The sequence below is a fragment of the Marmota flaviventris genome, chromosome 6 (assembly GCF_047511675.1).
Source record: "Marmota flaviventris isolate mMarFla1 chromosome 6, mMarFla1.hap1, whole genome shotgun sequence".
Lineage (NCBI taxonomy): Eukaryota > Metazoa > Chordata > Mammalia > Rodentia > Sciuridae > Marmota > Marmota flaviventris.
The window spans coordinates 66,050,599-66,077,535 of NC_092503.1; the positions used below are offsets into that span (position 1 = coordinate 66,050,599).

General features: G+C 31.9%; 1 protein-coding gene across 2 annotated transcripts in view; it reads right to left on the reverse strand.

The window, feature by feature from the left end:
• Fut9 (fucosyltransferase 9) overlaps positions 1-26,937 on the reverse strand; it is a 191,347-nt gene that overhangs the window by 76,034 nt on the left and 88,376 nt on the right. For both annotated transcript variants that reach the window (XM_027928383.2, XM_071613196.1), the window contains exon 3: positions 20,575-20,663. The gene's annotated coding sequence lies outside the window, so the exon portion shown is untranslated. The remainder of the gene's footprint in view (positions 1-20,574; positions 20,664-26,937) is intronic.

The following is a 26,937-nucleotide window of genomic DNA, read 5'->3' on the forward strand; positions in this document are numbered from 1 at the left end:
GACAAGTCATTTTTCTAGCAATGAGTAGCTGGTTCAAATTAGGCTAGACCCAGAATATGGAACTGAGATATGCTATTTAAGGCTCACTTGAAATCATATAGATGACTTTATTGGCCTTAGGAAGACATGTTTATTTTCTGCTTCCTCAAATCAAAATTGCTTTTTCTTTATTTTCCTTTCAAAATTGTGGTAGGGGGATTTAAGTTTTAAGACCTACCCTCTTAAGGCTTTAAGTATGCAATGCAGTATTGTTAACTATAGGCATAATGTCATACAGCAGAAATATAGAACTCATTCATCCTGTCTAATTGAAATTTTATACCTATTAGACATCAATTTCTCATTTTTCTCTTCACCTATACTTTTGCTTTCAACCACCAGCATGCTGTAGAAAAGCAGTTTTTTGCTGTGTACTTTCTTACACATAACACTGAGTTCTATAATCTTTTTATATGCCCATGGTCATTATATCTTTTGATATTGAATCATGGTACAAATTAATTAGATTGGCTGGCAACTAGTCTCAATAGCACACACTCTAGGCATTGGCATTCATTTGCAACCTATGACTTTCCCCTATTAATACCCATCCTCGGGTACAACAACTAATGTGCACTCATTTCTAATGCCAACAGAACATTGTTTGAGGCTACTATATTTTTCAAAAAAATAATAAGCGTAAACTAAAGAAATATCTCTATGCATAAAATTTCAGTGAATCAATCCATACACACACACACACACACACACACACACTCCATCCCTCCATATGCTTATGCCTGGTCATAATATATAGCACTTTTGTGGTGTTGTAGGGAAAAATATCAGCCAGAATACTTAAATGATATTGTCTTTTCTACTTTATCTGCCATTCATATTACGCAATGTTCAATAAAGTGATTTGATAAAAATGTTTTGCCAATAACTTATTCTGATTTCTTTTCATGCAATGTATTAGTCCTTAACTTTGCAGCAGAGGGTCTCAGCAAAAGAGTGAGTTGTACTTCTTGAAAATATTATGAAATTTGAATATGTCAAGCAGTTAATTGACAAGTTTACATAATAGGCAATGCACTGAGGATCAGGGAAAAATTAATTGCGATTGGTCCTATAAATTAATTTAAATGTTCTGGAAACAAATTAGTAAATACTAATAAAAAATTAAGATGTGTATACCTTAGGAAACAGGTAATATGCATGGCTTTTGGAATCAATTGATCCTGGTTATAATTTCAGCTTTCAGTACATTTTGACAAATCATTCAATATTATTAACCTTTAATTATTCTATATGCTTAAAGGGAGTTAATGCTGGTACCAATTTCATGGAATTATTATAATAATAACAAGAAAATGATGTATATAAAATAATCTTAACACCATAACTGTTAAATCAGTTGCATCTAAGAATTTGTAACTACTTTGGGGAACTAGAAAAGGAGATATATATTCTAATAAAATATTTGGAGAAAGAGGCAGCAAGTTTTGCATACAGAAGCATTGTTTGCAATCCCTAAGTATTAGATATTAGGTAAATTTTCAAATTATTAATTGACTAAAAATTATAGTCCAAACAAAGCATGGAATATGATAGAACTGTTAAAACATTAACTTACACATGTCAACATAGACAACATTCAAGACATGTTAACAGGACCAAGGAAATTAACAAAGCTGTAAGATGTCATTTCCTTTTTTAAAAAAAAGATATTAGTTTTATATATGAAAAGAATAAACCTTTAAAACCTATACCCCAAAATACTGACTTTGTTATTCTTATCATTTGGTGTTATCTACATTTTCATAATAAGCATGTATTAATTTTATAATTATAAATATTCTGTATTTAAAAATGAATTGCCTAACTGTTCATATCTTTCTTCTTTATTTTTCCCTTTTCAATTCACTTCCAACCTTGTATATCTGATAATCTTGTCAAAGTCCTGTTTTTGGGGAATCTGTACAGAAGTATGAGAAAAAAAAAATACTTACACACATTTGTTTGAAATCATGTTTTAAAGTGACACTCGCTTCAACTCAATATTCTATAGCAAAATATTAAGCAAAGTAAAACTATGTCTATACAATAGCCAAAAAACCATAGGACCTTTCAAATAAATAATATCTCTTTGATAATAAAAAAAAGCAAAATTTATTTATTTATTTATTTATTTTACTTGAGAGACTACTGGTTTTGAAAATAACTTCTTCAAGCTATAAACCGGACAAATATAAAAAGCCAGAAAGCCAGACACAATGGAACAACAACAACAACAAAAAAAAATGTAGGTTGTGTGGGTTAATGACTAGTTTGTAATCCCATCAGTAGGGATGTTGAGATAATTGCTAACAGTTACTGAAAAATTATTATTGTGAGGAATGACGTCCAATGGGTGAATTATACACCTTAATGGTGTTAACTCCCAGAAAGATAGGTTAGTTTTGTCTTTTGTTTTGTAGGTGAGGATGTACAGCATTGTGTGGTAATTAACTTTGCCCAGGGTCCTCAACCAGCAATTTATAGAGCTAGGGTCTGAACCCAGCACTTATTAACTGATGTTTAATTTTTTTTTGTATTATATTGAGTAGCAACAATAGCAACAACCCATCATGTTTGATATAATTTGGGGGCTGTTTCCCTTTTCCACATTTGACTGCATTTTTCTGCCCCACACCTATGGGCTCTCAGTTATATAAATAAATCACCACAGAAGTGCAAAGGATTCTCTTTATATATGGAAGAATTTCTTAGCAGTTCTATCTTTAGTACTATTTTTTTTTTCTTTTTTGGTAATGTCATTTAAAATATTTGACTATGACCTACAGAAAGAAATATATTTCATGTCATTACCTAGTAAACACGCACATACACATGCATATCTTCCCTAAATATACAAGAATCTTAATAAATCCAGACAGAATAACATGTTTTTTTTTAATTTGCCTAGAATTTTAGAAGTCTGGAATTTTTGCTCAGGGCAATTATGTTTCATAAAAAATTTAATGAAGCTTATGGGAATTGATCTGTGCTTTTTATATTTTAGCATAAATTTGATTAAAGTGTCTCAAGACACATTATAAAATATTTTTTCATATAAAAATTAGCGTGTCCAAATCATCCAGACATCAAAACAAAATAAAGTTGAGTGGTAAATGGCTTGCAAAATGTATCTAGCCCAGTGTTGATAAGTCCCTAAACTGCCTCTCCTTTACAACCAGTGAAAGGACAAATTTCAGCTCTATTGTGAAGAAAAGTATTGAAGATATTCATCCACATTACCATATTACCACATTTCCATGGCCTGATTCACTCTTCAGTATTATCCAAATTACTGTTCTGTCATGGAATGCACACTTACCACTAAACTGTAAAGGGCAGCTGCAACAGAGACGGAAGGGTTCCTTTTGCAGGCAGAAGAACTGATGTTTTGCTAATTTTCAGCTCATAAAAGCTTGTCAGGAAAGGAAAGGCAGAAGTATAAGTCTTTGCATCTTTTGTTTTTTTGTTCAGTTTTCCCAAAATGATGTTGAATATTATTTTTTTTTCAAAAAGATGGAAAGAATTCCTATAATAAATGAAATATGGGCATCTATAAAATATTTAACATATAACATAAAAGGTCCTTCATATCTGTCCTAAAATCAAATGATATAAATGTTAGGATGTGAAAATACCATGTACTATGGGAAACATTGGGATTTTGTAGGGAGGCTGCAGGGAAATGAAATCGATAGATGGCTCCATTCACCTCCACTACCTTTTCAGATGAAGATTTGGGCAAATCTCTAATTCTCTGATACTTATGTGAGAAATGAAGGGTATTATTATACTCTCTTCATAGAACTGTGGTAATAGTAAAAAAATAAAAATAAAAAAAACCTCTTGTAGTTTACTGATATGTTTTAATCAATTTAGTATGTTTAGATCACCTCCCCTTCTTTAATTGTTGTCCATATAGTACAGAAAAGGGTTACTTGGTTGGGACCACACAAGGAATTTTCTGTGTAATAGGGTGAAGGAGAAAGATGACTTCTTTGTTTCCTATAATATCTGCAAAGTAATAGAAAACCTTTCTAGTGTCAGTAAAGCAATGCTAGACAGATGAAATTTTGGAAATAGTAATTCATGACATGTTCTGTTCATTTGTTTTTCAATTTTTTTTTCATAAAAGTGGTTGATATAAAATTCAAATAGGAAAAGATGTGAAGTAGAGATGGTATTTGAGAATAAAAGGGAAATACAAACTCAGGAAAAAAAATTATATCAGCCCTTATTCATTAAGGGCTCTTCATTAGGGACTGGGCCTTGTGCTAATATGTGCCACTCACACAATGGTTGATAATATTATTAACCCAATTTTACAGCAGGTATAATCACTATGCTGTACTGATTCCTTAAAAAAAAATTAAGGGAAGAAAGCTAAGTTTTGAAGAATTTCTGAAACATGAGTTCAGAAATGACAGTAGAGTATCAAGCATTGTCTCAACAAGAAGAAAGAATTCCAAGAGCTTCCTCTGACACACTACATAAAAGAAATATTCAGGATATGTAGGAAGATTATGAACACATTTTCTATTCCCATACTAAGTTTAAAAACATGTACATGAAGTTCAATTACAATGGTGTAAAAGGAAAAAAGAACAGAGTGTTACTCTTAGAGGAAAAATAATTACTTTTGTATTTAAAATGATACATAAAGTCAGGTTGGATATTTATATCTGTACACATGCCTGTAGTCCCAGCAGCTCAAGAGGCTGAGGCAGAAAGATCAAGAGTTCAAAGCCAGCCTTAGCAACATCGAAGTACTGAGCAACTCAGTGAGACCCTGTCTCTAACTAAAATACAAAATATTGCTTGGGATGTGGCTCAGGGGTCCAGTGCCCTTGAGTTCAATCCCCAGTTACACTCCCCTCCCCCCACCCAAAAAAGTATGAAACTTTAACACAAGGTCATTAATCACGATGAATCTACAGCATTTCTTTGATGTCTAAGAACCAACAGATCTATGGCTCTGCCCTTTTGAGACGTATTTTCACAAAAGGATAGGTATCAAGTTTTCAAGCAGGTTATGAAGATCTAGTCATTGTGCTCTTGAGACATTCAAGGTGAATGATGGGGAGACAATGCCATTAATGGTGTAATTAATGAGACATTAGCCGTCACACCAGGTTTCACTGTTCTTCCATACTCTTAATTTATTTATTAGGAAACAATTTCCTTTCATTTAATTTGGGTAGCTATGAGTCATTATTGATATCCATTTATATTCTCCTAAGGGGCCTTGGCAAACACATACATTTAACACTCACGGGTGCTTAAAATCTCCCATTGATGAGAATTTCTGTGCAGCAATACAATTTATATCTAACTTTTTTTTTTGTAGTACAGTTATAGATTATCACAAAGGTTGTCCCAGTAACCATAAATCATTAGAATCTGTGGTGTCTTAAAACGAAGTGAAAAGTCATTTGACCTTTTTGCCAATTTCGTCTCTTAGATGGACTTCTTTCCTTCCACTACATTCTCTGGAGCTGGCTAGTCAATGCTAAGGAGACATATGGTAACTAAAGTGTTAGTAAAATCTCACTCTTCATTTCCTTCCTTCTTTCTCCTTCTTCTTCTTCTTAGGAACATATACTCAATGTCTTAGAGTTTTGTAGTTCAGAATTCTGGTCTTAACTTTACCAGGTTGTCTGCTTCAGAATTTCATTTCTTCAGGCTCCAATGTAGGTGTTTTTTTCTGGCAGAGCCAATCTCACCTGAGGTGGCCCAAGGAAAGATTGTCTTCTACATGACCTCAGAATGTTCAGTTTTTTTGCTGGAGGCTGCTCTTATCAATATGAAGCCTCCTGCTGATTCTTGCTCTAAGAATTCCTCCAACATGGCCATTTCATGGCACAGCTTTCTTCTTCAAGGCTTGTGAGAAGTAATCTCTCCAGTGGCTCTGCCAGTAAGATGAAGTCTTAAATCCATGACAAGGGAGTTACAGTAATGACCTCTCATTACCTATGACATCAAATTTAACTACAGTGGTGACATCTCATCTTCCCCAGATTTTATTGATTAGAAGCAAGTCACTAGCTCCATAGTCAAGGGTAGGAGATCACATGCTGCTCAAGAGTCATTCTAGGAACAGTCTGCCACAACTGTCATCTCTTGTCTATATTTTTTAAATAGGCTCCTGTCAAATTCCTGCTTCTTCCCTCCCCTGCTTTCACCCACAGCTAGGATGAACTTTTAAAATATTGTATCAGATAACATTATGGGCTCAAAACCATGAATAACTTTCCATTTCAATTATGGGCTTCCATCTTACTTATTATATGACCTTTTAGAATTTTCAAAATAATACTGTATCTGTATCTGTCAAGATACACACACACACACACACACACACACACTTTTAAAGACAATTAGGATTTCTCCATTTATTTTATTCTGAGACTTACCAAATGATTTGACTTTGTTATTTACTGTCTTTATATGTTCACTAAATTATTTTTACTAATTGCTTAGTATTGATTGGTAAGACTATGCCATTAAATATTTGACTCTTGCTCTATTGATTGACATTAGGAGTACTTTTTAAATTCTGCTTGTCATTATAAATTTGCAATAAATAACTTTGTTCAGGCTTCTTGGTGATGAATACAGATGTTTGTGATTAATAAACTACTGCAAGTAGAGTTACTGGGTAAAATCACCTATGTCCTTTAAATTTCTTAAGTATCAACATGATGATATCCAAAAGGGCTCATATTGTTTCTATCCCAAATAAAATTTCCACCAACTCATGATGACACTAGATATTATGAACTACATAGAATTTTACTAATAAGGGTTAAGAATGTAGTTCAGTGTCTAGTATGAGGCCCTGAGTTTAATCCCAGCACCCCCCCCCATAAATTATTAATGAAACAAAGTATCTAATTAAACTACAAAGCAGCATTTTTCTCATAAAGTAGTAACTTTGGGCATTATTTCCTTTATTTATCGGTCATTTTTATTTCCCCTAAGAGATGACTAATCATGCTTTATTTTCCTTTTTTCTTGTGCCATTCACTTTTTGTAATTAATTTTTAGACATGCTTTATGTTTATTTTTTGAAAATATCATTTCCAGGTTTTTAAATGTAAAAACTTAACTTTGTTTATAGTGTCTGTTGTTATCCTAAGGGTTTTTGTATAATTGTGTAGTTAAAAATTCTTTAATTTTTTTTAATTTTGTTTAAGAATTCCTCTATTATTAAAGAAAAAGGAAGTTTCTAGAGAGGTATATTTTTACCCTTCCAGCCAAATAATCATCTGAAACTCTTCATAGAAGCAGTTTATTATGACTTATTACTTAGGTTAATCAGGCTTGACCCTTAGATTTAAATTCTCTGCTTAATCATTTAATGTTATTACAGGTGATTGTTCATTTCCGTTTTAATCATCACTTCATATTTCTCAGTCATTGCCTGGCCATGCTGAAATTCCTATATGAAAGTTTAAAAATGCAGAGATGACATTGCCTCTACCTCCATGGAATTTATTCAGGTGAATTAAGTATGTTTATAATGGAAAATGACATGAATTAAAGCCTGGCTTGAATTTACAAACCTATGTATAAGTGGACCAAATTAAGTTTCCTAGTTGGAAGCAGAAGCAGAGAGCCCTTTGCTTTGAAATGCACTGAAGCTTATCAATTCATTGCATGTAAGTGATAATTTAAAATACATCCTGGCTCTGCAGAATAGCATAAAGGTGTTATAGATGTTTTTCTGCTCGGTTGAGTGAGTGCTTTTAAAATCTCAGAATTTTAGGGAAGTGAAGAGTAGCATCCAAAGGCTGTGGAACAGTTTTAATCTGTGCCTCCAGGGTAGATGATCCAGGGGCATGAGCACTAGGGTGGGGAGTATCACAGGGTGGGAGGGAAAGCAGGAGGTCAACCCTCATTCCACTCAAAAGCTTAAAATACTATAGGCATGTTGCTATTTTTAAAATAAAAAACCTGAAAGTGAAATTACCAAACAGAAGTATGAAATAATGATACTGGAAACAAAGCAGCTATAACCTGAAGTGAATGAAAGCTGGATCCTGTTCTAGAATGCTTTCAGGAGATTTAATAGAGGGCTTTGAAAAGGAGCTGAGCAGTGATGGTACATGGTTCAGGTAATGGCCAGGGAATATTTTTAGTGAAAGGAAATCGTTTTCAGTGAAAGAAAAGCAAATTCGACTGTGACCATACTTGTTACTATAATACATATTTAGTACTTTTGTGATCATTATCACATTTCAATTTGTTGTTCTGATAAGAACATTAAGTCAAAAGGAATCATTATTCCTAAGTGAACAAACTTAAATAAAGTGACTCACTGATTAAGATGCTAGACAAAGGCATTGTGCTTTTGACATCAGGTCTCATAGGAATTTTAATTCTATGATGTTTTTGGATAAATTAAGAAACACAAGCAAGCAAGATTTATTATTTATGTGGTTTCTCCTGGAGAAAAAGAATATGCTATAAGTTTCTGTACATAGTTTCAATATATCATTATAGCCACTCTCTGTACTAGATGTCTCATTTTATAGATTAAAAAAAAAGGTAAATTCTGCTTAAATTACTCATGGAAGTCTACATCTGCCAACAGATTGAAGAAATAAGAGCTATTTATTACTTTGATCTCAGAATTCAAGATTTTTTCAAGAAGTCAAATTGTAATAAGCCCTTTTTCATGGTGAGAATGGGCTGAAGAGTGACAGAATAGAAGATGCCAGCATCACCTGTAATGAGTTAATTTGGACTGTCTTATAGGCAAATTAGAAAAAAGGAGAAGAAGAAAGAAAGAAAGAAAGAAAGAAAGAAAGAAAGGAGAAAGAAAAAAAGAAAAGCAATAGATTATTTTTGTAAAATTTATGCAGAAAAAAAAATTCTTTTGTTTGTATTTAGGGGGCAGGCATGTTAGAAGAACAAAGGGACATAAGTAAGTGAGAAGTAAATATTTCAGAAACTGAATGACACTCCAATAAATACATAAATAAATAAATAAATAAATAAATAATTCAAAATTTTTGACTATGGAGAAGGAGAAAAATCAGGAGTATGAGAGCCTGAAAAGTATTTTGGAACTAGTAGAAACAACCTTCTCGGAGGAGATTGTAAGCCATGCTAGAATAAAATACAATCAAGAGCACAATTTATATCAGAGAAAGACAGATGATGAAAAAACAGAAGAAAAACAAACAAAAACCAAAGATTAATGAATACTCTAGATGAGTATAAATTTAGAGAAAATCAGACTTATGAACTAAATGTTTAATAAAATAATAATCCAAAAAATAATCCAAAAAATGCATTTTTTACATGTATTAAAATTTTTATTATTGGGTTTTAGAGATAAAATTCATTTAGTAAAATACCTAAGTGTTTCTTTCTCTGTAGAATTTTTTAAGCTATTGAGGTAAAAAAAAAAAGAAAGTATTCTGGGTAACATATTTCTAGGGTCAACAAGCTAGAATAGGCTCTTCTGCAAGCATTTTCTTAGACATATCAGTGTAAATCCATGCGGAGAAACAATCAGTAATTTGTAATAAAATACTGGCTCTATAACATGCCATCATAAAGCCAGCATGGATCCATTTTTTACAATATGATTGCACTCTAATGTCCCAAAACAGTATTGTTCAAGGGTAAATTTGAATAAATACTGAACAGGCAAGCAGAGATATCTATCTATAGCCATTAATCATAGATGATATGAATATGGATATAAATATAGATATGAAGATAGATAAAAATAACTCAGTTTAAAAGTAAAAAACAAGGTGGTGATAGTTCATAAAGAGTATTATGAAAAATAGGATGTGGCACTGCCTACCAACTCTCATATTAGGTTGAAAGACCCAGAATTTACTATTGATAAATCAGGGAGATGACATAAGATACCATTTCAGGCTATGTCAGAGACATTCCCTCTAATCCTGGGACCACACATCTTAGAAAATATCTGTGGTGCTACTTCCCAGGACATAGGCTTGGGAGTCTTGCTTTGAATCTGCAGTTCTAATGGCAAGTTCATTCCATATGCACTATGGCTGTCATCTGAAATCTACAAGAACCACAATGAAGAAAGCCTGCCCAGGCCCTCCCTATGCTGTTGCCCACAGCTACCACAATGCATAGTCTTGTCTCATTCCCACTTTATACCAATTACACATTAATCTACATCTAATCATCATCTTTTCTAGAGTCAAACAATCTTTTCAGACCTCACTGTTTCTGTCAGTGGTACTGTTTGCTTGTAATGGTATGAAATTTTCAAATTTAGTATGTTCTTATATTATCATTTTTAAAAAGTCAAAAATAAAGCTTTACAAATTAATCAAAAATAAAGCTTTACAAAATATTTTAAGAATACTCTACGTCTACATCTTTCCATTCTCAGTCCCCAGAGGAAAATGGCATTAATTTTAGCATCAGTCCTTTCTGACACTTATTCTTTTTTTTTTTTTTGCTACTTCTAACAAAAAATCAGATACGATTACATATCCTGATTTATAACTTGCTGGATCATAAAGTATGCTGTGAGGACAATTTTTTAAATGCTGCTAAATTATTGGGATCAATTTTGGAATTCTCTTACTTATATTCTAATCTTCCCATTGATCAAGGCATATGGAGATTTCTTTGTAATATCATCCTGCCATTTATTCCTATCCTGACATTCCCCTGGCTACATTTGTTAGGTCCTATTAAGATCCTAATGTGCTTAGAGACTGCTTCTAGTGTCCTATTTTTGTTTGTTTATTTGTTTTGTTTTCTTTTTTTTTGTGTAAGTGATGCAGCCACATCAATGTTAACAGCAACTCAATTCACAATAACTGAACTATGGAACCAACCTGCATGCCCTTCAACAGATTAATGGATAAAGAAGATGTGATACATATAGACAAACAGAATATTACTCAGATTTAAAGAAGAATGAAATTATGGCATTTGCAAGAAAATGGATGGAGCTGGAGAATATCATGCTAAGTGAAATAAGCCAAACTCCCCAAACCAAAGCCCGAATGTTTTCTCTGATAAGCAGATGCTAATCCATAATGGGGGTGGGTGGGGAAGAATGAAGGAATTTTGGATTGTGCAGAGGGTGTGGGAATGGGAAGGACAGTGGAATGAGATGAACATTACTACCCTACATACATGTATGATTACAATACTGGTGTGACTCCACACCATGTACAGCCAGAGGAAGGAGTATTTGTGCTCCATTTGTGTACAATGTGTCAAAATGCATTCTATTGTCATGTACAACTAATTAGAACAAATTAAAAAAAATTAAGGATGTATTAACAAAACCAAAATATACATTTTTAAAAAAATGTTTAATAGTGAAGAAGAAATAAGTTTTCCTTAACAGCTAACTTTAGAATGTACTTAGTATTCTTAAAAGTATATTAAAATGTACTTTTAAAGTTTTACATCTCTTTTCCATGGGTTCTAACTCTTCATGTTTATTTTAGTGTTTGATACTGATACACTATTTCTTATCAGAAGAAGACTGCATTAATAACCAACTTCTAGTTATTTCCTAGTCTTCCTTACAAAGATTCTTTCTTGACATTCTTTTTTATTTTGTCTAAGAAATTTTTTATCATATGGTTATTTCAAAAATAGCTAAAGAATAAAATGTTCCTACACTCCTAGGAAACAACTGATTTTTCAGTAGCTGTGACGGCAAGTCGTCTCTAGACGTAGTTTTAAAACTGTTTTCTCAAACAATGACATTTCTAGAAACCAGCAGAATGGCTTTTACATAAATTTGAAGAATTAATGGCAATGTACCACAGTGAAGAAATATTTGCAAGTCAACCTATTGGTAAAACCCCTAACTTTCAAAAGTCAGTTGGTCAGAAAAAGACTTGATCCAAAGAACACACATCTGAAAGTTAATTAATCACTGATATTGTCATTTGAGAAACCATGACTCTGCAGATAGCATCAATAGACTTATTTTTCTCAAAGTCCACCAATCATTGAATCCTACTCTTCCTCCAACCCTTGTAAAATACTAGCAGTCATCTCTTTGATAATCTGTGGCTGAACAGTATATTTCAACATTCCCTAGATAAGCAACAAACTCAACTTTGCTCCTTTTTGCTTAAGAAATTTAGGGAGCTAAATACTCTGGAAGTTAACAATTTGTTCACAATCTTGGAAAGAATATAGTTATATTCTTTGCCTCTTATATATGCTTTAGTTTTATCTTTATTTTTTATTTGATGAAAGAAAAGTTTAGAAAGTTTATGACCAGTTCCTTAGCTATAAACCTAGTAGGTTGAATATCTAGAAACTTAACTCCTAATCCCTAAGTGAGCTCCTGAGTCCTAATTCCTCTGGAAAATGAAATGATCCCCCAAAAGCACAAATATATTTGATAAATATCTAAACTGACATTCTATTTCTATATGTGGACACTTAGAGATACTCAAATACTCACCATAAGAAAAACTAAGCAAAAAGTCATCATAAAGACACCTAAAATATAATAAATAGGTGAACATGTTTATGTGGCAGTGAGTACAAAATCAAAACACACACTTAAATCACATATATTTATATATACAACATAGATTAGAAATAAAAGGTAACATGGGCAAATGACTATGAAAATTTCTGGAGAATAACCATTCTGGGAGGGGTTTCATGATATCAGCTTAAAGTCATAAATTTTAAAATAGCATTCTACTGGGTTTAGAGTATAAAACAATATGAATCAAAAATAAGTGATAGGTCATGAAATGTGAAAGGGAAGATTAATTTTTAATAATGAGTTCAGAATAAAAAATAAATTAAAATAAAGATAGTAGAAATAATTGAAATTAAAATTCAAAAATATATAGAATGATTTATCAGGATGACCAGAAAATCCACTGAGATAATATGCATGGTTTTAAATAAAATTTGAGGGTATTTTTATCTGTCTCCATTTATTCTAAGTACTTACCAATATAAATATTCACTCCACAGTGTTTTTCCTAAGAGGACTGGTTTACTGTGAAGTGTTTTCTTTGCTCTCTGTAGTGTAGCTACAGAGCAATCACATTCTCTAAAAATAAAAATTTAAGACCAATTTGAGAACTATCAACTGAGGTTTTCTAGACATTTTTTCAGCTAATTCTTTCCCTGGAGCATGTAATTTAAAGTACAGACATTGAGCTTCTTATATCTGCTTATTCAAAATAAGAGTACACCATTAAAAATTATAAGAAGATTAAGTACATATGAGTCCTTATTGTAGGAAGTCTTCTGTGGTATTAATTTCTCTATCAAGATCAAAGTAAATGAACATCATTTAAGGGAGAATAAGCAAAATAAAGCATTTAAGTTCTCCTGGACACAGAGGTAAAATATTATAAATTCAACTGTCTCCCAAATTATCTTAGTTCTAAGTAATTCTGTGTTATGAACTTTGTTCCTCAATTCCTTTAAATAAGTTTTCCATGTCTGGATAAATATTATCCATGGTATGAAAAATATTTGGGGGTGTTAGCAAGAACAAGTTTTCCTATTTTTCCATCTATTAATTCTCCTCCATCTATCCATCTGTATTTTGATCTACTTATGCACCAAGAATCATGTTCTGCTATATAAAGGACGCTCATCACAAGCACCAGGCCCTGGAGCCCCTGCTATGTGTGGCTCCTTCCAGGATACCTGCATTTTTTTTTTCTAAATTATCTCCTCTCTTAATTCTAGTGTCCTTAACTGAAAAAAATGTGCTCTGTGGTATTCTGTTTAGAAATTCAGTACCACAAATATGTGTAAGCACCAGTTATTCCCCAAGCAGTATAGTAGGAAGTTTTTGCACAAAAGAAAAACATCTTATAAAAATAAACTTTTCTGAATAAGCTCGTAAATGAAACCAAAACAAAGAAACAAAATGAAACAGGATTTTACTATTGTAGCAGGGGTTTAGATTAGAAAAAAGAAAATAGTAAATGCTCTAAACATTCAAATATGGTAGGGAAGTAAGTTTGGGGATATACTTTTCAAAGTGTATTTATGTATTTTAGCAGCTATCAAATTACATTTAAATAGAGGATGGACCAGACTGATTTTGTATAAGCTTCCTGTACTTTTTATAAGTGTTATTAGGAAGTATAAAACATGATTTTCTGTTGGTGTGTCTTCTTTCATTGTTTATAATCCTTTCACATTCAAGAATTTTTTTTCAAATAGCCTAATAAAGTACTTTCAAGTTACCTAACAAAACAATCTCCCCAGAAGGTGACATTCTGATTAAAAAGCAATAGGGAGAAAGCTTGATTTATTGATAAGAGAGAGTATGTTGTAATTTTTTTTTCATTTTAAAACTGTGTGGATTATGCGATCACTCTTACTTAAATGAATTGTAGCAGATGGATAGTGATGTAGGTATTAAAGGAAAGGATCACAATTCTAAAACAGGTATGCTTTGCTTTATAAAATGAACCTATTTCTTCTGAAATAATAAGTCAAAATCTAACAAAATTGTACCAGGGATGATTGTAATTTAAGGAAAAAAATATGATAAATGCTTTTGTGAGACCTATGATAAAAAAAAATCACTTCTCATTTTATGTATTTTGTGATTTCTTTTTAGCTTTTTTTGGTTCTCATATACAGTATTATACTTCCCTAAAGCGAAAGTATCCTTGCATCTACTATATTGCAAGTAAATTAGCAAGAATGATTTTTACTTCAGTAGCACAAGTGGAACTTGGAAGTTCAACAGGAAAAATACATTTCTAGTGAAAAAAATTGAATTCAAATATGGATAATATTTTTTTAAATAAGTATTATTTTGTACTAGATAAGATAGATAAGTTCTTATCCCAATTATACAAAGATATTATGGGTATTTTGACCATCTAATCAGTTTATCTGATATTTAAGCATATATCTATTTTGTAATAAAAGCGAAGCAAATCATAATGATTTTAAAGTTGCTTGCCTAAATGACAAGCAACGCAATATTGCCAAAGATTATGGTACCAAATGTGCTATAAAGAGATTAAAATTAAACCATAATTTTGGATAATTTAAATATTATGAGGTATTAAAAATGCAAACATATGTGAAATGCTTTATAATTAAGAAATTTTAAGTCCTGAAGAAATATTTATGGCAATAAACAGTAGAGTTTCTTAAGGACTAAAGCAAAGGGCAAAATGTGCTTACAGAAAAGTAGAAAAGATTATATTACATTATGGGAAAAATCTTCCTAATAGAAGTTTTCTCAGTGGTAAAATGTTTTAATATTTTAAATATATAGATTTATGGGTCATAATTTGATACTTATATATAGTTGTGATAATCAAATCAGGGTTGTTTACATATACATCTCCTTAAATATTAAAAAACATCATTAATATTTAATAATTATATATATTTATTGAGTATAGTGTGATATTTCAGTACATGCATACAATATAAGTTTATAAAATCAGGACAATTAACATTTCCATCCCCTTACCATTACTCTTTGTTTGGTACTCTTCTTAAAATGCATGATATGTTATTATGATCTAAAATCATTCCACTGTGCTGCAGAACACTAGATTTATGATTTCTATCTGTGTTTTGCTTTGCAATGTACAACTTCCTTCCATTGTCCTCCTCTCCACCCTTCACAAACTCAACTAATCACAACTCTACATTCAGTTCCACTTTTTTAAAAAATATCCACATGTAAGAGAATATGCAGGATTTGCCTTTCTGTGATTTAGTTCACTTGATATCTATGTAGTTGCTTTTAGTTGTTTTTATATAATGTCTTAAATTAATATAAACTATACACAGAACTAAAATTTGAAAGTTCTGTTTGATTTCGTCTATCCTGAGTGTTCAGCACAAAGTCAATGCAAATAAGAGCTTTCATTATCCTAGAACAGGGAGAGTTGAAACTTATTTCAAATAAAAAACATTTTTTATATATTTATGCCTTTTTTATTTATCATTTGAATTCTTCCACCTCTTCCTCCTTTATTTGTTGACATGGGAATCTTTCTATGTTGCTTAGGCTGGTTTCCATTCTAGGTTCAAGTAATCCTCATACCTCAGCCTCTGAGTAGCTGGAATTACAGGTGAGTATAACTGCACCTAGCTGATATTCTTCTTTTGAGGGCTAGCTGTTTATGTCCTTTGACCATTTTCTTAAATTTTTTTTTAGTTGTTGATAGACCTGTATTTTCTTTATTTATATGTATTGCTGAGAATTGAACCCAGTGCCTCACACATGCCAGGCAAGTGCACTATCACTGAGCCAGAGCTCCAGCCCCTGTTTGACCTTTTTTAATTGAATTATTTTACTTTTGTTATTGACATTTAAAGTCCCTTAAACATGGTAGACATTAATCCTTGCTAGTAAAAGCTTGTAGTTCATATAAATTAATTTCTCTATTTTGTAAAAACTTGAGATTGACAGAAAAGTTGCAAAGATACACAGAGATTTCCCATATTTCCTTCCCTCATTCTTAACTAGGCACATTTGTCAAAATAACATTCATGCAATAATATTAACCAAATTATAGGATCTATTCAGTTTTCCCGAATAATTCCCATATTTCCTTTCAAAGTGAAACATAAGGTACCAAATAGCATTGTTGTAATGTCTCCTTCCTTTCAACTGTGGTTCGCAGTCTTTCCTATCACTTTCATTGCAACTTTTGAAGAGCATAGGTGGGGCATTTTGTAGAATGTCCCTCATTTTGTTTTTGTGTAATGATTTTCTCATGATTAGAGTGGGACTATGGATTTTGTGGAAGCATATCACATAAGTCTGGTGTCCTAATCCCATCACACCAGAGTATTTGGTATCAACATGATTTGTCACTGGAGATGGTAATCTTCATCAGTTTTTGAGGGTGGTGTTTACCAGGTTTCTCTAGAAAAACTTACCTTCCCCAAGTCCATAATCTCTACTCTTTATAAATAGTCATTAATTTAGCCCGTACTCAAAGGGAACAGAATTAAGGTTCATATCTTGGGGGGTGGGGTAACTGAGGTATCTACATGTATTATTTGGAATTTTTATATAAGTAAGATCTGTCTCTCAATTTATTTGCTTGTTCAACCAATTACCTATATCAGTGTGGATTATTGGATTTTTGCTTTATGCTTTAGCTTATAATATAATAAGATCATTATTTTGTTAAAGTGTTTCAACTTTGGTCATTGAGAATTCTTTCTGGTTGACTCTCATGTCCTTCTGACATGTCCCAATGTGTTAGTTTTGCTTTGTTTTGTGCGGGTGAGGCTTACCTTGCATTTTTCCTGCTCAGGACCTAGAATCAGCCATTTTCCCCCATAAGAAGTTGGTTCTTTTTATGTTGGAGAATGGTATTTCAAAGCTGAATCTGAATATGAAAGGGTTTTTTTGCTACAGCAGAGTCACTACTTTTAGAACCTTTTGGCAGAGAGAGCTAATGTTATGTGGGTGTGCACATAGAAATACACTCTCTGTATTTCTATGTCTGAATGTATATTAAATAAAAATGAGTTTATATTGATATTAATCCCTAATCTATTAAATTTAGCCATCTTGCTTTTTTTTTAGCCATCTTGTTTCTAATTTTTTGTTCAGGTTATTCTGGCTGTTAACAATTTACTTATTTGTTTCATGCCAGAATACTTGCAAAGTAGTTACAGAATTGATAACTACCTTTTTTCCAATAACCTTCAGTGAAATTATAACTTACATTTGTAATTTGTTTAGATTAATTAATTCCATTTTGGGATACCCCATCCTGTTTGTTTTCTTATTTTTTATTCGCATACTATATAGTTGTACAGTTCTGTGTGCTTTGATATCTACAGTAATCTCCTCAGCACTACAGTAACATATAGAACAGTTCCATTGCCCCCAAACGTTTCTATTGCAGTCACTTTGTAGTCAATTCTTTTATATGTCTAAACCAGGTCACCACTGTTCTGTTTCCCATCTCTTATGTTTTGCCTTTTCTAAAATTTGCAATACATGGAATCGCACAACACTTAGTCATTTGGGTCTGTCTTCTTTCACTTACCAAAATTCACTTAGGATTTATGCATGCTATGAATGAACCAATATATCCTTTTGATAAGTAGTGTTCCTTTGTGTAAAAATACTACAGTTTGTTCATCAACTCACTGGTTCAAAACAGCCGATTTTTTATTTTCATATTTTGACAGTTAAATATAAAGTTGCTACAAGTATTCACATATAGATTTTCAGTAAAAATAAGTTTTTAATTTACCTGGAATTGGGGTCATTGGATCATATAATAAATGTATATAAATGATCCTCTACTTAAGATTGTTCAATTTACAACCCTTCAAATTTACAACTGAGCAAAAGCAATACATATTCAGTACAGCATTCACCTCAAATTTTGAACTTTGATCTTTTTCTGATCTAGTGATATGTTAATCTCTCATGATGCTGGAATTTTATTATGGTCAGTAGGTTGGGTGTATTATATACATTTTTGATATATTTCAATATGTTCAATATGTTCAACTTATAATTGGTTTATTGGAATGCAACCTCTTTGCAAGTCAAGAAACATCTGTGTTTAATTTTATAGGGGACTGGTACATAGTTTTTCAAAGTGGCTTTGTAGCTTTTTGACTTCTCATCATCAATGACTGACACTTCTCTGTAGTCCTCTATACTATCAATATTTTTCATTGTCAAATTTTAGAAATTTTATACATTTTAATAGATTATGAGTAATATTTCACTGTGGTTTTAATGAGCATTTCCCTAATGATTAATGATGTTGAACATTTTCTCATGTACCCATAAACCATTCATAAATATCCTTTGGTGAAGCACAGATATTTTTCAATTTGATCACATATTATTAAGTATAAGAGTTATTTATATATTCTGGCTACAAATCTTTATCAGAATTTGATTTACATGTCTGCAGCTTATATTTTCATTCTTTCATGAGTGTATTTCACAATTAAAGTTTTGTTTATTTTATATCTAAATTTTGATTCACTTATTGAAACAAAGAGGCTATGATTAGCTAATTCCTTCAGTTATAGCAGAAAATGTAACTGAAATTAAGAAATCCAACAAATTTTAACATGTGTTGTTATTTGGAAATTATTGTATATTTGTATATTTTTCTTATCCATATATGTTTCATAAATATGTGATTATATAAAACCTTACTTTAAGTCAGAGTTTTTGGATAATTTTTTTCATTGAAATTTTAAAGTTATATGCTCTTTACTGTGTCCAGAAGTTAGTAAAAAATTTATTAGGTAGTAGAACTGTAGCATTTTGTCAACAGTTCTCTTGAGTACAGTTGCTCGATGTTGCAATCAAGTGCACATATGTAACTGTTGAGTCCTTGAAATGTGGATAGTTTGACTGCAGAAATGCCTTAATTTTAAGTAAATTTAAAACTGATATTTGACTTAGTTATTAAAAAAATAAAATATATGTGGGAAAACTTGAATTTGTTAAGCTAATTCTTCAATTGTAAATTTCATAATATTTTAATGTAAGTCAAGTATTTCCAATACAATATTAATATCTGAATTGAGATGTGCTTTAAGAATACACTGAATTTCAAATATTACTGGGAAAAATATAAATTGTCTCATTAGTGTTTTTACATTGATCAAGTGTTAAAATTATTCTATCTTGATTAAAAATATTATATTTTATACACATTATATTTTAATAGACAGGAGTACTTCTTTAGAGTCTTACATTATGCATTAAATTATATTTTATATCAAAATTTGTCTGTATTCTGAAATAGGATGTCAATACCCTACCTATCACCACCTCAAACTCTCAAAATAAAATCAGGCACCCAACATTTTCCTCCCTTCCATGAAGAAGGATCAAGGTTCACTGCATTCCTCATCATGGGTGCCAGATTTTATATCCTTAGACAAGAGCTACAGCAAGAAAAGAATTGGGAGAGTGGAGAGTAAGGCTTGAGATGTAAATTTTAGGTCTGATAACATTAGTAGTTAAGATATAGCATGTCCTGGTGCCCTAAACATGTTAAAAATTATAGATTTTTTAAAGCAAAGGGCTTTAATTCATGGCTTACTTTCTTCTGAGGGAATGAATTGGGCTGTTTCCTTTCTTTGCCATTTCTAAGAGTTGAAACTTACTGTTTAGTAGTTCTTTATTCCTGCATTGCTTTCAAAACCTTTTTATTTTTAATTGACACATAAAAATAGTAAATATTTATTGGCCATCATGTGATGTTCTGATACATATGTACAATGTGCAGTGTTCAAATAGGGGTAGACATACATTTCAAATGTTTATTATTTCTTAAGAGTATTAAGTATAGCATTTTAAAAGTATAATTAAACATCAGTATATATTCTATCATGATAGACAATAATTTTAAGTTTTAATTTTGATACAGTATTAAATCTAAGCTACAGAACATCCTTTCATAGTAGATAATCTTATAAATTTGTTCTATATCTTGGGTGAGTTTTAAACAATATACATTGCCTATAATTTCTGATTGAACATATTTATCCCACAAACAAGCTGGATTGAGAAAGTAAATATTTACTTACAATACAGAGAACATATCATGGGAAGCACATAAACAGTTGTTAAACTATTCCACTGTGTTATCGAATTCTTGAGTTATTACATTCTAAACCTGTTGAAAAGAGAGAAACAAGTTTGTTAGCTAAACACATTGGGTGTACTGTATATGAAGCTAAAGAACCAAAAGGGAAACTAAAATAAATCACACATCTTACAACCTAGAATTTTTTGTATGTATTATTGGTTCCTTTATTTATATCAATTCATGGTTTCTTTAAATTTTTAGGAAAACATTATTAAATTACATAAATCAATAAAGGAAAATGTAATTAAAAAGAATGAATTTTGTAATTGAAACTCTAAGGAATTGAGTATGCCTTGATAGCTAAATATATTTCATGTACTTCACCTATTACGTTTATCATTTGTACTATATAGCACAAAAAGTGGACCCATGTTACTAAATAATCTAGATTTTTATAAATATATGGATACTTAGCAACAGAAAGGCCAAATAAGTAGATGATTTTTTTTAACGTTTTTCATTTTCATGTTGATACTTTTTTAGCCAACATACATGATTGGTTTAAATGGAAGAAAATGCTTTAAAATTTTCTTGAATTATAAAAATTTCTTAAATTTCCACTGTACCTGCAGTCGTGGAGATCCAGGGTGCAGGGCAGGAGGTGGAGCTAACTGAACAGATACATTGGGCCTCAAAGGCCATCCTAAGTTCGGGCTTTATTTCATGGTTCAATGGAGGTAGGAGAGCTTTGACTGGGAAACTAACATGATCTCATTAAAAATTTAAAGAATCACTTCAAATGTTCTGTTTAGTGGAGAGGAAATTGTGGAAGCAGTAGCCAGTCCAAAGGTTATTGCAGTAGTTGAAATGAGAAACATGGTTGATATGTTTTGCCACAGAGGCCATGGAAAGAAGTGTTTGGATATTTGTGATATGTTTGAATAAATATAAATGTGGTTAATTAATTTTGTCTTCTCATAAATGAAAATGTATTCAGAGACCTCTTAATTATGTACATTTTTTTTCCTATAGAGAAGGGTTAATTTTAGTATTAGAAATTAGATACTTATTCAGGATACTTGAGTAGATTGATGATTGACCAATTGATTAAATTTTTGGTACTGGGAATTGAACTCAGGGACACTCTACCACTGAGCTACATCCCTAAATATTTTCCTTTTTTTTAAATTTTTATCTTTTATTTTGACACAGATGTCCAGGCTAGATTTGAATTTGTGATGCTCTTGAAGAGCTGGGATTACAGGTATGCACCGCTGTACTAGCTACTTCAGTAGATTTGTGTAAAATCCACCAAAGTGGGAGAATATAAAAACATTAGTTTTACAAATTGTTTTAAAAAATACTATTGAACTTTTTGATTATAGTCTAATTAGCTGGGCAAGATGGCACATGCCTGTAATCCCAGTGACTCAGGAGGCTGAAGCAGAAGGATTGAAAGTTCAAAGCCAGCCTCAGCCACTTACTGAGGCCCTAACTCACAATAAAAAAATAAAAATAAAATAAGGAGTGGGGATGTTGCTCAGAGGTTAAGCACTCTTGGGTTCAATCTCAGTACCAAAACAAAACAAAAGATAGTGTAACGATTGGTAATAACACTATATGATATATAAATTTAAAAACTGGTAAAATAACTAAATGGAACAATGTTTATATATAGAAACGAAACATTAGAGGTCATTGGTGTTGCTAGAAACATCACAGATATATTCAGAACTGAATTCCATTCTCAGGACCAAGACCTTAATTCAATTTATCAGATGTGATTAAATGACTTTGAATTTTGAACAAATATCCACAATGACTTTATGCCATTTGTGGTAATAAATGGGATTTGCTGCCAGAAGAGGTCATGAAGCCAATTCCTGTGACTGTACTTTAAATAGAATTTTATGACTTCAGAATTACTAGACTGAGTTTTTAAGCACTCTTTAATTCAACATACTTTTTCTAAATGCCTTCTACATAACAGAGAGCTGCCAGGTATTATGGCCCTCAGGGTTTCTAACACATTCTTCCTGCCCTTGGAAGGTTCACAGTCTAGAGGAGAAAGCAGGGAAAGAGAAATGAAGAACTTTGAACAAATGTCTGGCAGGGGACATTAACGTAGCAGCATTCCATTTTACTTGGCAGGAGCTTAATAGAAAATAGGTTGTACAATGCTGAAGGATGACTAGGCAGTGTGGCAAGCACGAAGATAAGCAGGACAGGGATAATAGAGTTTGGGACTAAAAAGTAATCTGGCTTTAGTAGAGCAGAGTGATAGGAAGTGAAAGGAGGACACGTGGGAGGCAAAGAAGGTAAGCAGAAGCCTGGCCACCAGGAGGGTTCCTTAATCATGCTGACAGCTTAAGCCTCAATAACACAGTAACAGCACTGAGGATAAATGAAAGTTCACTACATATAGGCTCAGATTTAAGGGTTTTATACATATTTTTTCTCATTTCATCCCATTAACAAGCCTATGAGGCAATGCTATTCCCATTTAGAGATGAAAGATATGAAGCACAGAGAGGTAAAGCAACTTGTCGGAGGTTTTCCAGGTTGTAAGTGGTGTTTCTGGATTGGAACCAAGATAGGCTGATTCCAGAGCCCACTCTGGTCCCTACAGGTTCGCCTCATGTAGCCAGCATGTGATGCCCTATCTTTTCAGTATGAAGTACATGGAAAATATTTTCCTCCTTTACAGTATAAAAATACTGACTTTCCATTTATATTAAGCAGAAATGGGAATAAGAAATTTTGACCTAACGGTAAAGAAACAGATGAGGAAAGGGAAGAAGAGAAAAAAAATAATAATGAATGTGTTTAAACATTTAATTTTAGGACAAATTTGGGGCTAGATGGTTTAAAGGTCAACCTTCTTGGTCCATATCTCTGTTGTACCTGAGAAAAGGAGAGTGGCAATGGAAGAAGTCTATGATTTGTGCTCACTTTTATGATTTCTGCTTATTTTCATTACTAGGAATCTTGCATTGCTTGGGATTTCCTCTTCCTCCATTTCCTCTTCCTTAGCTGGTTTGGATGATCTGTCCTGATCCTTAGAATGAAAGTAAACTTACTGTAAGTCTTTTTAAACTGGGCAGAACAGAATTTGACTCCTAAAAAAAGGTACCTCTGAATGACGCAGAGTAGGAGGATGCAGACTCTCCTACTTGCTGAGTTGTTGTAGAAGATAAGGAATTAATAGAACTTCCAGCCACTGTGAAATGTACTAAAATGTACTTATGCTTGGGATATAGGTAATTGTTATGGCAGGTGTTTGAAATTAATTTGTTCATATTTATACGTATATTTTATTAGCCATTTTTTTAATGCACAGTTTCTGGGCAAAGACAGAACTACTTATTTTCTTAAAATTGTAGAGACATCCAGGGCTTCTTCAGTTTCTACACCTGGACCTGGAGGCAATATTGGAAACCTCACTGTATGCTATGCAAAGATCCTCCCAGTGTATAGCAAAGCCCAGAGATACTGATGCTGAAAAGATTAGGACACGGCGGCTTTTCAAATTTAACACTTGTTTCTCAAACTTAAATAGGCACAAGAATCATTTGAGTGGTTTATTAAAAGCAGATTCACTGAAATATATTTCTATAGATGCAGATAAAAGTATGAGGTAGGACCAGGATTGTTATATCCAACAATCCTTCTACTTCTGAAGGAAACTTGTTGCAAATTTTGGGGAGCATACCATGAAAAGTAATAGGTCAGTTTCAGAGTATTCAGAAGAGCTGAATAAAAAGGACTATATAAATTTATTTCATTATTTAATTACTTATTATGACATATAAATTAATTGCATGTAAAGTAGATGTTTCCATATAAGTTTTAGATATAAAATTTAAACTATAGTATTTCATTTAGATGAAAATATCTTGGAAAATCAATAACAAAACCTTTAAATTCAGGAACCTGGGGTATAGCTCAGTGGTAGAATCTTAGGTGGGTTCAATCTACAGCACAAAATTAAATAGCTAACTAATTAAATAATTAATTAATCAAACTGTGTGTGTGTTTGAAATTAACAAAAAATAATAATCTTAAAAAAACTGTTCACTGGATATTTTATAGCAACAAGTTCATCAATTTGATTTGGAATAACATATTTTTTTCTTTTCTAAAGTGTTTACACTGATGAAAAAATTTTTAAACAATAATTTTTAAAATTCTGCTTCTCAAACAAATAATGAATGTTTGGGGAAAGAAAAAAGTTCATTCCAATTTTAGCTGCATTTTCTATGTTAAGTACAATGATTTGAGATGTGTATTGGTAGTATATGATTTATAAATACGTCAAGTTATTCAAAATTTGAAATACTTTATAAATTGTTTAGAATGCTTAGGGCAGTTTTACCACAAAACTGACCTATGGCTTACAAGGAAAAATTGTTTTTAAATATATTTATCTTCCTTTGAATCATTCTAAAACTTGAATTTCAATAGCCTAGCCTCAGCTCTTCCACAGGTGAACATTTCATGACTGTGAATGGGTATTAACTAGTAAACAAGCACAAAGAACCCAGTTTAACTGATCTAAACCTCACAAAGACTTACTTTAATTCAAATTTTAAAAAATATTTGGGGAGAATTTAAAAATGTATCCAACAAAATAATTTACATTCATGCAATTTTCTGCTGCCAAAATTTTTGCATCCATGTCCTTCTTATTGTTTTATGCATGTCCTTCATATATGTACTATGTATGGGGAATATGCAAACCTAAATACATGTTAATATGGAAAAAAAAGATGAAATATAAAGCCATTATTGTGTAATTTGGTTCATAAATATTTCAATATTTATTATAAAAGTCAAAACACTACTAAGGGAGAGGAAAATAAAATACGATATATACTTTCCGTATCAGATTCAACAATCCCACTGCTTGTATTCCAAAAGAATGAAATTGGTATGTCAAGAGACACCTGCATTCCCATGTTCATTGTAGTACTGCTCACAACAGCTAAGATGTGGAAGTATCTTGGGTGTCCATGAATGAATGACTGGATAAAAGATGTTTATACATATAATGGAATACTATGTAGCTCAAATAAATGTAATAAATATTTATAAGGTAAATAATGGCTATGTAGCTTAAAAAAAGGAAAGTATATGTCTTATAACAAAATGGATAGAACTGCAGGATATTGTACAAAATAAAATAAACCATACATGGAAAGAAAATACTATGTGAGATCACATACACATGGAATTTTTTTAAAGTTAGTTCCACAGAAACAGAGTAGAAAGGTTATTAGCAAAGGCCAGAGGAACGGATGGAAAAAAAAGATGTTAATTAATGGGTACAAGTCCCAGATAGGAGAAACACATTTTAGTGATCTACTTAAGTGCAGGGTGATCACAATTAGTAATAGTATGTTGTATATGTCACAATTGCTAAATGAATGGATTTTTAATATTCTCACTGCAAACAATGAAAAGTTGGTGAGGTGTTGGATATATTAACCAGATTGAATCTTTCTACAGTGTATACATATATATTGCATATATACATTAATACATCTGTTTGCATCCCACAAATATGCATGTTTATTATTGGTCAATTAAAGAGAATAAAATAAAATATAGGGATAAAATATTAAAAAATAAATAATTTTTCTGTGTATCTCTTTTCATTTATACCTGTCCACTCTGGTGAGAGAGTAGAGTGGTAAATCCTTTGATTGGGTTTGCTGAAGTTGGGTCGTGGAGAACCTTGGACAGAAAGTACATACAAGGAATGCTTTGATCTGTACAATGTATTATTTTTTTAATACACTTGTGTTACAAAGTCCTTCTTTAGGACTTTCATGTAAATGAACCCATATAGGAAGTAGTTTTCCTTTTAAATATCTACCTGCGATTAATCACCTACTGTGGACTGAATTATGTCCTCTACAAAAGATATGTGTAATTCTTAATCCCCAGTACTTGTGAATGGAATTTTATTTGAAGATGAGGTCTTCAGAAATAGGGTTTTCAGGTGTAATTCAGCTAAGATAAATATGGTAATTACCTTGATTAGAGTCTCATTTCACAATGTATCCATATATCAAAATGTCATGTTGCACACCTAAATATATACAATTTTTATTTATTAAGATTACCTCAATAAAGCTGAAGTCACACTGGATTGGCCCTCAATACAATCACTGATGTTTTTGTAAAAACAAAGACACAAAAAAGGCAACATAATGACAGATAAGAGAATGAAATTAGTATGTCACTTATCCAGGAATGTCAAGATTGCTGGTAACACCCCGGAGTTGGAAAGGCAAGGGAGAATTCTTCCTGCAGCCTTAAGCAGGAGTCTGACCCTGCTAACAACTTAAGTTTAGAT